This window comes from Lucilia sericata, unplaced genomic scaffold, assembly GCF_015586225.1.
Source record: "Lucilia sericata isolate MDLA Ls3-8-SP2 unplaced genomic scaffold, ASM1558622v1 Contig000470F_arrow, whole genome shotgun sequence".
Taxonomy (NCBI): domain Eukaryota; kingdom Metazoa; phylum Arthropoda; class Insecta; order Diptera; family Calliphoridae; genus Lucilia; species Lucilia sericata.
In genome coordinates this window covers 300,927-314,843 of record NW_023994485.1, presented here as the reverse complement: position 1 = coordinate 314,843, position 13,917 = coordinate 300,927, and positions in this window count along the sequence as shown.

Here is a 13,917-nt window from a genome sequence, read left to right as displayed (position 1 = left end):
CAAACGTTCTTTATTTCTTTTCACTTCATAGCAAAGTTTATTTTTCAAAAATACCTAAAAACAGTCAGAGATATATGTATGTATATAGATAGTAGTTGGAAAAAACATCTTTTAGTTTTGTTAACTATTTATTGGCCTTATAAAGATTCCTTTTAGATTTTGTGTAGTTTATTTTTCTTTCTCCTTTATTGATGCGATTAGAAGAGATACAATGGCATTTGACAATAAACATACGCTTGACATTTCATTTAAATCGGATCTTTTTTTCACTTTGCAAGACTTAAAGCTGATTTTTGTTTAAAGTGTTGTTAATAAATTAAAGTGCAATTTTATTAAGAAAAAGAAAAACAAGGAAATTTTTTTTAAATGATCCTAGATGGAGATCATCTTAGATGGCTTGATTTAAGATCTTCATAAATGTCTAAAAGGTGGAATGATTAGGAGATTCTAATATTGTATGAATTTTAGCTGGTTTTACTCATATATTTTATGTCCAAAGAATGTCGAGTGCTTTACGTGAACACCTGGCCTATATCACGGTGGTCTTTTTCAAGCACTGGATGAGCTTCTGTGAGGACTCACCCATTGCGTATCTTATACGCATTTGGCAATTTACGTATATGGAATTTCCGGTCCAGTATACGTGCACTTTGCTCAAGTATTTGAGCTATCTAATCTCTGACCATTACTGTTTAACTTCCGAGATGCAAAAACATCACTTCCGTTTACAACCACGCAGATGGGATGGCCTCTGTTGAGACGGCAACAACACCTAGAGAAGTAACCGTTAGACCGAAGTCAAATAAGCCGATACTTTGTTTTTACTCACATAGATAGCGGAGTCGATTAAGCCATATCCGTCTGTCTATCTGTCCGTCTGTGTGTCTGTTAAAATCAATTTTCTGAAGACCCCAGATATCTTCGGGATTCAAATCTTCAATAATTCTGTAAGACATGCTTTCAAGAAGTTGCCTACTTAAAATCAGCAAAATCCGCCTATAAATAACAAGGATATAAGCAAAAGTCTGAGACAACCTCTGAAAAATTTATCAAAAAAGATAATGATATAGAAACCAACAACAACATAACTTAACGCTTATTGAAAAAACGTATGTGTGTTTGTATGTTGGTTTTATTGCTTTGCGTATTTTGTGGATTTTTGTGTTTTTTGTGTTTTGTTTCGTTTGGCGTTAGTTGTTGTTGTATGTTTTATTATTGCTAAAGTAGAGTTGAAATATGTAAAATCAATTGAAATATTATAAAATTAAACTTATTTTAAGCACGCTATGCTGAAGGGTATATAAGATTCGGTAAAGGAGAATTTTGAACTCTTACTTATTTAATTTAAAAATTAGTTTAATGTTGTTATTGTTAGTTATTCCTTAAAAACTTTCACTCGGTCATTTATACCACTAGACTTGAGGGTGTTAGCAAATATGTCCAACAAATCATCATTATAATGTTCAACAATTTACACTAACAACATAATATGTAGTTATTTACAAGGACAAAAAAAACAAAAACAAAAGAAAACTTAAGGACTTGTGGCATGTGTGATTCATGCTAGACACGTGAATGGGTTAAAATACTCAAAACTAATTTAAAATGCCACAATAGACGATGGTAATAAAAATTCAAATTATTTTCTAATAGTTAAAGTGACTCATGACTTGATTTATTTCAATTCCAGTTAATTTCAAATAAATCACAAAGCCAGCCTAAAATAAAAAAAATAATTTCCTTTTCTTTTGCACTTTTTCCTTTCAAACATTAATTCGACCACGACAACGACGAGCCACAACAGGGGTTCATTGACTTTGTTTAATGTAGCAGAAAATTGCAACAAAATAAAATATAAATTTAGCTTTTATTAAAAGTTCCAGTTCTAAGCATATGAAACATTAATATTTCGATTTTTAACCCTTAACGAAATATGACAGTGCTTTCTAGTAACAAAAATAAAAGAAAGCGGAAATATTTATATTTAAACTAAAGGAAAATGTTTAAATGGCACGCATTTAGAACATAATTTATAAAAAAAAAAACTAAATTAAAACAATCAAACCAAAATAACCAGAAAATATTTTTATAATGAGGTAACCAACAAAAGTCAATGTTAAATACCAGAAATGTCAAAATATATTAACAAAAAGAGAAAGAGAACTAGATGTTGTCTGTCATAAATGTCGAATACTTATGATGACAGCAATAAATTTCATTTTCAAAATGCCTAAATGGCGTGTTTAGCAAACGTTTAAAATCTCCATAAAGTCCAAATTCAATATAAATTGTACTTAATTTTGGGAAATTTTTGGTTACAAAATAAAAAAAGCCGCAATAAAAGAGAAATTTTCAGCTAGTGTTGTGTTAACATTTTATTTCAATTAAAAAAGAGTAAATATTTAACTAAGAAATTAAGAAAACAATCAACTAACAAAATCTGTATTCAGAGAATAGGAAGGGGTTAAGAGGAAGTGACCAAAATTTCCTCTTTAAAAAAATATTCATAAAAGTATAAAATAAATCTTAATGGTTGTATGATTGAAAATGCACTCAAGTGTCTAAATATTGTTACATACACCTGTCAGCATAAATGACAGATGTTTCTTTATTTAAAGAGTTACTTATTATACTCTTATTTACATTTCAATTTCTGGGAAAAGAAACAACTTTATAATCAAAATATTATGGCTAATTTTTGATTACAAGTTTGTATATTTGTGTGTGTGGTAAAAGAGACGCCTTTAAGTGTTTTAACCCAAAATGTTTTACTCTACGTAATATAAATAAAAATAATTCATTAAAATTTTTCCTTTGATCATATTAGTGTATTTATGTAGTCTTTTCTTGTTGTGTATTTGTTAGTATATTGTAACTTATTTTCCTAATAATTTCTTATTCTTTATTATTGTTTGCTCCAATATCCCCAAAACAAATTATTTGTTTAAGAATTTAATGGTTTTTCTTAATATTTGACTCGTTTCGAATTCTGTTTTTATTGCTGTCCATTGGCTTGGAATATGGTAAAGAGTTCAAGCAAAATGAACTAAAATTATGCGTCTTAATGAATGAATGAATTAACTATGAATAAATATTATTTTATTATATTTACATACACTTATTTTATTAATACTCAAATTTGTTTAATTAATTTGTTTTATGGTTATTAAAACTTTCGAATTAATAGGTTAATTTTTAAGCTTTAAAAGTTTCCATGCAGAATAAAGATTTTATGAATTTAATTTCAGGTCATTTCTAATCAACAGACTAGTGCAACGAATATAACATGAACTAAACTATTCTATCGCAATGAAAATCTCAGTTTTTTTGTTGTTTTGGAATTTTGCTCTCATTTTCGTTATTTATCAATTTTTGTGCTTTTAAAAGAGGAAACTTCTCGAAAGCATGTCTGATAGAATTGTATAAGATTTTGATTCCGAAGATATATGTGGTCATCGGAAAATTGATTTCAACAGACAGAAGGACATATTTAGCCTAATCCACTCCAATATCTATAGAATTTGAAAATTATATTGTGAAAAATGCAAACGGAATGACAAACTTATATATTATCCTTCTCAAGAAGATCCGTAGGATAGTCAAGTTATTGGATTACTCAACACAATTGTGGAAAGACTATTCAATAGACTGGTCCATATACTAGCCAACAGACAAGTCCATAGACTAGTCCATGGATCTGTCAATATACTAGCCCATAGTGTAGTCAATAGACTAGTTCATAGAGTAGTCAATAGACTAGTCCATAGAGCAGTCAATAGACTAGTCCATAGAGTAGTCAATAGAAAACTAGACTAGTCAAGAGACTAGTCCATAGTCTAGTCTATAGGCTAGTCAATAGTCTAGTCCATAAGCTGGTCAATAGTCAAGTCAATAGTCTAGTCCATAGGCTAGCATAGGACTAGTCCATAGGCTAGCATAGGACTAGTCCATAGGCTAGCATAGGACTAGTCCATAGAATAGTCCATAGTCAATACTCTAGTCCATAGACAAGCCCATAGACTAGTCAATAGTCAAGTCTATAGACTAGTCTATAGACTAGTCTAGTCTAGTCTAGTAGTCTAGTCTATAGTCTAGTCTATAGTCTAGTCTATAGTCTAGTCTATAGTCTAGTCTATAGTCTAGTCTATAGTCTAGTCTATAGTCTAGTCTATAGTCTAGTCTATAGTCTAGTCTAGTCTAGTCTAGTCTATAGTCTAGTCTATAGTCTATAGACTAGTCTAGTCTATAGTCTAGTCTATAGTCTATAGACTAGTCTAGTCTATAGTCTAGTCTATAGTCTAGTCTATAGTCTAGTCTATAGTCTAGTCTATAGTCTAGTCTATAGTCTAGTCTATAGTCTAGTCTAGTCTAGTCTATAGTCTAGTCTATAGTCTAGTCTATAGTCTAGTCTATAGTCTAGTCTATAGTCTAGTCTATAGTCTAGTCTATAGTCTAGTCTATAGTCTAGTCTATAGTCTAGTCTATAGTCTAGTCTATAGTCTAGTCTATAGTCTAGTCTATAGTCTAGTCTATAGTCTAGTCTATAGTCTAGTCTATAGTCTAGTCTATAGTCTAGTCTATAGTCTAGTCTATAGTCTTAGTCTAGTCTAGTCTAGTCTATAGTCTAGTCTATAGTCTAGTCTATAGTCTAGTCTATAGTCTAGTCTATAGTCTAGTCTATAGTCTAGTCTATAGTCTAGTCTATAGTCTAGTCTATAGTGTCTATAGTCTAGTCTATAGTCTAGTCTATAGTCTAGTCTATAGTCTAGTCTATAGTCTAGTCTATAGTCTAGTCTATAGTCTAGTCTATAGTCTAGTCTAGTCTAGTCTAGTCTAGTCTATAGTCTAGTCTATAGTCTAGTGTATAGTGTAGTCTAGTCTATAGTCTAGTCTATAGTCTAGTCTATAGTGTAGTCTAGTCTATAGTCTAGTCTAGTCTATAGTCTAGTCTAGTCTATAGTCTAGTCTAGTCTATAGTCTAGTCTAGTCTATAGTCTAGTCTAGTCTATAGTCTAGTCTATAGTCTAGTCTATAGTCTAGTCTATAGTCTAGTCTATAGTCTAGTCTATAGTCTAGTCTATAGTCTAGTCTATAGTCTAGTCTATAGTCTAGTCTATAGTCTAGTCTATAGTCTAGTCTATAGTCTAGTCTATAGTCTAGTCTATAGTCTAGTCTATAGTCTAGTCTATAGTCTAGTCTATAGTCTAGTCTAGTCTATAGTCTAGTCTAGTCTATAGTCTAGTCTGGTCTAGTCTAGTCTAGTCTAGTCTAGTCTAGTCTAGTCTAGTCTAGTCTAGTCTATAGTCTAGTCTAGTCTAGTCTAGTCTAGTCTAGTCTATAGTCTAGTCTAGTCTATCTAGTCTAGTCTATAGTCTAGTCTAGTCTAGAGTCTATCTATAGTCTTAGTCTATAGTCTAGTCTATAGTCTAGTCTATAGTCTAGTCTATAGTCTAGTCTATAGTCTAGTCTATAGTCTAGTCTATAGTCTAGTCTATAGTCTATCTATAGTCTAGTCTATAGTCTAGTCTATAGTCTAGTCTATCTAGTCTTCTATAGTCTAGTCTATAGTCTAGTCTATAGTCTAGTCTATAGTCTAGTCTATAGTCTAGTCTATAGCATAGTCTAGTCTATATATAGTCTAGTCTATAGTATAGTATATAGTCTAGTCTATAGTCTAGTCTATAGTCTAGTAGTCTCTATAGTCTGATAGTCTATAGTCTATAGTTGTCTTATAGTCTAGTCTATTCTAGTCTAGTCTATAGTCTAGTCTATAGTCCTATAGTTAGGTCTATAGTCTAGTCTATAGTTAGTCTATAGACTATAGGACTTGGACTTGTCCAGTTGTTAATGATAGCACAAAACAGTCCCATGGACAAATCACTAGTCCATAGATAGTCACATTTACTCCTTAGTCATAGAACATAGCCTAGAATGTTCCTTGTCAATAAACTAGTCCTTTCAACCCCTTAATAACGCATAATATAGTTACGCAAACTTTCTAGACTTAAACATTTATTCTTAAAATGCAATCAACTTTGGTTCTTAATTTTTGCTACACATCATTAATTTCAGGTACTTTTTCTGTTACGAGTTAAATGTACTTGTAAAAAAACAAGCGAAAATTTCTTTCGAAATTCATTAAACTTGCTGTTTGTTGGATTAAAATAAAATTAAACACATACATACAAACCCCCAGCCAATAAAAAGTTACGCATTTTCATTGGGTTTTCCATTTTTCCCCATATCATACACTGCATTTAACATTGAAACCATTAAATGCAAGTAATTTTTGCCAAGTTTGTTGTGTACGACGTAACGTTCATACGAATTTAAGAGTTTGAAATTTTGGTTTGAGTTTGTGTGTGGAAAAAATTTGTATTTTTGCGTTATAAAATGTTGGATTTTATAACCCTCCCAAAAAGAAACATAAAAAAATCAAATAAGAAAAGTCGTTTCAAATCGATGGTTATAAATGTGTGAGTAATAAATACGTGTATGTGTGTGTGTGTGGAGTATTAAAAGTACATTAAGTTTTAATTAAAGATTTCATTTATACGATTTTTTCCATTTCATTATTCAATCTATATTTTTATTATTTTATTATTATTATTATTATTTTTATACATATTTGGATCGTTATTTGTAGCGTAATGTTCATTATTTTTATTTTTTACTCCTCATACGTTAATGTTTTAACAAATAATTGGAACTCTGGCTGAGAAATGTATCTGGAGCTGACTGGATGTATCTGAAACAGAGTGTTGAACGTATTCGTTGTTGTCGCATATTAAGTTTTTATTGCACTTTTTTTATTCATTTCTTCTGTAAATGATTCATTCATTTCGTTTTTTCCCTTGTCCTGGTTTTCAGTTCAGTTTTAGGTTTAGGGTTTGTTTTTATTGCTGCCAGTGTGTGTGTTGTATGTATTTAATATTTTAGTAGATGAATTGGATATTGAGTTGTAGACATTATTTATTTTTCTGTAATGAAAGGCAAAAAATACAAAAATACTCATGTGTATGAAAATAAAAATTTTTATAATAAACATAAAAATTATTATGATCCCGCATGTGCTGTCATCAATTTTGTAAAAAGGAATAGTAATAATAATAATAATCATGTCAATTGTGGCAGTATGGATTTTTCATAATATTTACGCTCATCATTATGGGGTTGATGTTCGTGATGACGACTGCAATGATGGTGATGAAGTCCATAAAGTTTGTCTGTCATAAAACACCCGCATTTATTTTGATTGCGTTTTCGAATTTCAAGAGCTGTCATAATTGTTTATAATAATTATGACATCTTTTACCACTAATTTTGGTTTTTAAGCATTCGTTAGTTTTTTTTTTTTTTTCTAAATAAATTCCACAGGTAATAAATGTTATTTGAGATGTTCTTTATGGTGTTTTTTTTTCAAATTCAGGAATGTATGGTTTTAATTGCAGATTATTTTCAATCATATTGTGCAATTTTCCTTGGTACTGCACCAAGTTTATAGAGGTTGTAGCAGATATTATTCGGCTGCGACGAATCTTATGTATCCTTCAATATATTCATATCCCTGTCTACCGTTTATACCCTACACCACTATAGCGCTTGCAACATACAAAAATATTGGTGCTACACCCACCTTGATAATCACTTTATCACTTTATGAGTCGATTTTGTTATGTCCGTCTGTGTGTCTGTCCGTCTGTATGTATGTATGTATATCTGTCTGTCTGTCCGTCTGTCCGTCTGTGTGTCCATGTAAACCTTGTGCGCACTCTACAGGTCACAATTTTCAAGATAATTTGATGAAATTTGGACGAAGAACATGGTTCAAATTTGCCCATTATATAGCCCCCATACAACCGTACCTCCCGAATAGGACTTTTAAGCTCAGAAATATGTTGTTTAATTGTTTTTAATTAGGAAACTTTTTGAAAGCATGACTGCTAGACTTGTATAAGATTTTGATCCCGGAGATATCTGGGGAATTCAGAAAATTGCTTTCAACAGATATAACTTCAGACGGACGGACATATGTACGTAGCCTAATCGACACTGTTATTTATAGGGTCGGAAAATTTTATTGTGGAAATTATTAAATGAGTGACCCTTACCTTCTCACGAAGGTGAAATTTATAAATATGGTTTTCACTAAAATATTTAATATTCATTACGAAACCAAATTTTCATTAAAAATCGAATTTTCATTCGGAAACTAACATTTCAATAAAATTTTCATAAAAAATCGAGATTCATTAGAAAATTGAATTCTTACTAGAAAATCTGGAAAAATGAAATCACCAAAAATTTAGTTTTTCAGTAAAAAAAAAATATTTCAAAATGAATCTGATAATTATTGAAAAAAACATTTTATTATATTTATAGTTTCAAAAATTTCCTCTTCAATTAATTCCCTAACCTTACTTAACCTTGTAGTTTTGACAAATCAAATCAAAACTTAATTCTCAAAACATAATCCCCGGCTTATTCATAACAACTAATAATCTGAACAATGAAACCCAAATCATCAATCATAAATAAATCTTTTCTAAACACGAATCAATTCTGCTGTTCAAAATCACAGATAAGGGAATTTTGTTAGAATTTTTTTCTCTCCCCCTCAAAAAAAAAAAGATTGTTTAAATAAGTGTTAATTGAGCCAAGCAGCTGTCACACAACAAAATGTCAAATATACATATAAAGACCCCAGTGGAGTGGCGTCTATATTCCCAATTCACACTCAAACATTTAAATACATACACATAATGTATCGATTTATTTGATTTAATCATGCATTTTTTTTAACCGTAAATGCGGCATCTCTACGTCAACACCTTGACATCAAAAGAAGTCCTAGAACAGCTAGAACAACTACAACAACATTAGGAAAATGTACGTACAGATTAACAACAACATAATGACAACCATGTGACATGAATCATTAAATGAGGGAATCATACAACGAACACGGTTTACGAGCTGTAGAGGTGTTTTTTATTTTTTTTTTTTTTTTTTGAGAAATTAAATTTATTTATATTTATTTTTTTTTTCATTTGTTAATTAACTATTAATGATTATAGATTTTTTATGATTCCTTGGGAGAGTGTTGGAAATAGAAATGTAAATGTTATCTTTATAATTCTTAGTTCGTTTATCTCGTTAAATGTTATTGATTAAAATAGATAAAAGGAAAAATGAAATTTTAAGTATAAGAAGTTGTAATAAACATACGTGGCTGTATTGATAAGTTTTCAAAATTGCTTTCTCATAGAAGAAATTTTTTGAGGAAACAAACGTGATACTTAGTAGAAGTCTCCGATCTTCTTATTTGTATTCCGTACGATCAAAAAATATTGTTTAGGATCGTTTTTAGATTCTAGACAAGTGGTTGCTTCTATTGAAATCAGGATCCCATACGAGAGGAACTACGAATCTGAAAATTTCCATAAATATATCCCATCGGTCCACGATTTCACGATCTAGACATGTCCGTTTGTCTGTTTCTCTTTTAAAAATACGGGCCCACACGAGAGTTTGTGAGTTCACATTTTCTACTATTCTTTATAAGGTCCGTTCCAGAAAAGAAAACTTTAAGGTGGCGTGTCATAATGTCCAGTGACATAATGTCCATGGATGTTATGGCACACCAAAAAGTTTCATAGGGTCCATGGACGTTATGACAATTCTTAAAAGTGTCATAATGACCATTGACATTGCGACACTTTAAAAACAGAAATGTATTGGAAAATTTGTTTAGGATTTTAATAAAGGGACAGTCTTATCGCGAAAAGAATTTGTGCATTTGGATTCCTTTAAAAAAGTATCCTGGATAGCCAACCTCCGGCCGGGCACAGGGGCTTTAACCTAATGGTGTATTTCGAATACCGGCTTCACTAAATTGGGCTTTTTTTGATAAATTGACTCTTTGATATCCATGCACTTTATGTCATTATGCTCATAGACATTGTGAAACTTTTAAAATTGTCATAACGTCCATGAACACTATGACTCAATTTATGACACGCCACCAATTTAAAAGATCATAACCGTCTTATAAGTATGTCAATGAAATTTGACATTAACACGTTTTATAAAACCAAAATCTCTCCCCGTACGACCCGTCTTACAGAATCAGTTTATTGTAAATAAATCGATCAAAAATTATGAAGATTAAATTCTATAGAAATAATTTATTTCAAAATAATCTTCTATAGATTTCGGCCCATAATTGATCAAAGCCCCATAAAAGGCTTTCTGCCGAAAATCTCCCTAATGTTACTTCAAGAAAGTATGAATGAACTGCTCTGCGAACTAAACCTATTTTCAGAAGTCGAATGGGGACTATAAGGCGGATGAGGTAAAACTTCTAAATAGTTTTTAACAGGTAATAATATTACTCTTTCTTTTCTGAAAGGATATTTCGGATATTTTTAGGCAAATACTCACTTGAAACGAACCAATTTCTATAGGTATAGGTTACCTGTAATAATCTGGCCAGATTTCAGTAGCTTTTAATTGATAGCACCCTTTTGGTCCTACTAAATACAGTGTATTATATACCTTAGGCTATAGTGTCGATTCGGCTAATTACACTTTGTGTTATCGTAATTGATCCATTCTTCTGAAATTCACTTTAAATTTACTTCGCATATTATGAAGTTGGTTATTTCAGATTCAGCATAGTCAAATAAAACTCTCTTGTTCATCATAATATAAAAGTACCTTCTGGATCAAAGTACTACCTATTATTTTGTTTTTCCTATTAAAAACTATTTGTTACATAATAACGCTCATACCTTTATACTTATAATACATATAAATATTTTTAAAAATTCCTAGAATCAAAAATGTATTGAACTTTTCCGATAACTGTTTACACAGTTTCTTTAGGCATTAAATTAAAAACACTTAATGAATTTGATATGCACTCTAATTTAAAAGACATCTTGACTTTAGTCCTTTTTCATAACTAATGAAGTATTAATTTGAGATCACATTTTAATGAGAGTTCTCACCACATGAGTTCTATAACAAGATACTTATCTTTACTACCACGTACTAAGTATTTCGTACAAAACACACACATACACTCACTTAAAAGAAAAACTTACCCCAACACTTGTTGTAAATAGTAGTTCCCTGTTTACCGAGTGAGTTAGAACGTGCGATAGTGTAACTTTGTGGGTATTTAGATATCAGACAAGCAGTTTGTAATGCACAATTTTTTTCCATTACGATTTGGATAATTTCAAATTGTATGTCAACAATATGAAATGAAATTTTGAAAAAAATCTAAAAAACCATAAAAATAATACAAATATAAATTACCCAAAATAGTTTTCTTAACCCAATAGATACCAGATATTAGGCATAACGTTGACGACAACGATTATAAACCAAAAGTAAACAAATCAAAGAGTAAGAACCAAAAAAATAAAAAAAAATAAAAAGGTTTGAATATAGGAAAAGCCTACAGATTTGTCTACCAAATAAATATTTTCCCTTATAAACAAGAAAAAACATTAATAAAAATCTCATTTACAAAGAAAAATAAAAACGATTTTTCTTTAAATCTCTAACGACAATACAAAAACTCTTAAAAGTATTGTTTACTACAAACAATGAATGAAAAATTCCCAAAATAATACGCCTAAAACTCTTTTAATGATCGTCAGCTTGATCAGCGTCATCAAAAAGAGATTATTGTCAAAGAGAAAAGTGAACGATCGCATATTAAATGATACGAAATTAAATCTTATTTCAAAAGTAAGAAAAACATTTTTTACTACTTACTCCTAAATAAAAAAGATACTTATTCCAAATAAAACTACAACTACTGACTTTATATCAATTATCACTCAAAGAATAGACAGCAAGACAATTCAGACAGCCAAGTTGAATAGAGTTGAACAAAACTGTCAGTGTAACATGAGCATAAATAAAAAAAAATCCATTTAAATACAATTTCATAGATACAATGGATCATATTGTAGCGTGTGTTTGAAAGTGTATTTCTTAGTTTGATGATATCCAGAGCACTTTTTCGTCACTTTGTCAATCACTCTCCTCTGTGTTGTTTGTAGCAGATGGAAGAATGATTTCATCTGTTTAGGCATTCATGTCAAACAATTTCAATGTTTCTTTCTTTCTTTCTGTTGGCTATTGATCTATTATTGTTTATGCATTATTTAGCAAATGATCTCCTGCAATCATTTAGAAAATTGGCTTTCTTTTTCATTTGTTTTCTCTTAAAAATGTAATTTAAAATGGACAATTTTCACCCATAACTGGAGGGTTGTTTTCATTTTGTGAAAGTGATATTTAGTGTTGTGATTACAAAAGTGAAAAATTGTAATTTAATGATAATCCTTAAGGGGGTTTTCAGTTTAATTGTTTTCTTTGATCTTTCCCGTTTAAAATGGGGTTTTGATCTACGTATTAGTTGTCTAATATTTGAGTAGAATTCTGATCTATTTTACTAATGTATCATAAAAAGCTGTACTCTAAATACACGCATAAGCTCAACTACCATTATGTTAGAAGTCTCTTTCTCCCACTGTTCTCGGTTCGCTTGACGCCTAAACTTTTCGTTAACGCAAATATGGAACCAAAATATCATCATCGATGCTAATGTTGTTTAATATATACTATTTAGATGTCGAGGTCTGATACAACACATCTAACTTTTTAAAAGTTGTTTGTCTTAAAACATCGGGAAAAAAAATAATGTCGATATAATTTTTCAGACAACTTCGAACAATCAGACTTGACATCCGTTTCAACTACATATATCGTCCTTCTTTCAATTGAAAATTGCTAATATCAAATTTGTCTAGTTCGAATTTACCATCAGATTCTTTTATAGTTTCTAAAAGAGCTCTTTCCAACAATGCTTTACTAACTTCAGTTTTATCCAAAATGTTGTTCTTTAGAATGTTTTGAAGATCTGAAGACTCTTCTAATAGTAAAAGATGTGGATTCCGTTTTCAAAAAAAAATTTTCTTACCTGAAGGTCGTAGTTGGAAAATCAGAATGGACGCTTTCAAGTATCAGATATTCGACGAGAGATGTACCTCCCTGATTAGATACAGTCTCTTCACAGAGGAGAGCCAGTTTAAAATCGCTTCTTTATCAAATTTATTGGAAATTTAAAATGCATTGGGTGATCCAAGGCCGATATCTTTTATATTCTAAATATTGGTTAATGTCATACCTCAGTCAACTAAAATTTGTCCCTTTTCGTAAGAACAACTTTAAGACAAATTGTAAACTTATTTCAAAGTGTGTTCGTTTAAATAAAGGTTTGGCGGTGCGTATCGATGAGAATATGGCCGCTGTGGCCGAAAGTGTGGAACTTAATCAAAGAACATCGACCGGTCTTCGATTGTCACACCTCAAGCCTCACTGATAAATGGTTGAAATGGAAGATATTCTTTGCTTTTAGTAGGATAACGGACCATGACACACAGCTTATCAACTATTCAAACTATTGGGTAGGAAGTGAGGGTGATATAAATTGAAAGTCTCAGAATACTGATTTAGACTTCTTTATACTTTTTCTACGCTAATCCGAAAAAAGTTCTAAAGCAGTTTACATTTATAGAAAATCTTGAAGTTCTTAAATATATTCTACTTAGATTTACGAGGTTATTCGGGATGAATGTTAATATTCGGGAATTGAACGATGGTTTTCGTAGTTTTACTGTCGAACGATGGGATTAGAGAGAGGATCGTCGCACGGTGGAGTTGCACTGAGGAGATGTTGACGGTAAAATTAACGGCTGGGTTGAATAGTGAATCGGTTTGACGGTGGTAGCTGGGAAACTGCTGAAACTGAAATTGGTCTTTGCTTTATAAAGAGAATCGAAGAACATTGCGGTGTCTTTGGTGGGATGTTTTGGTTAATTAGATAATTATACT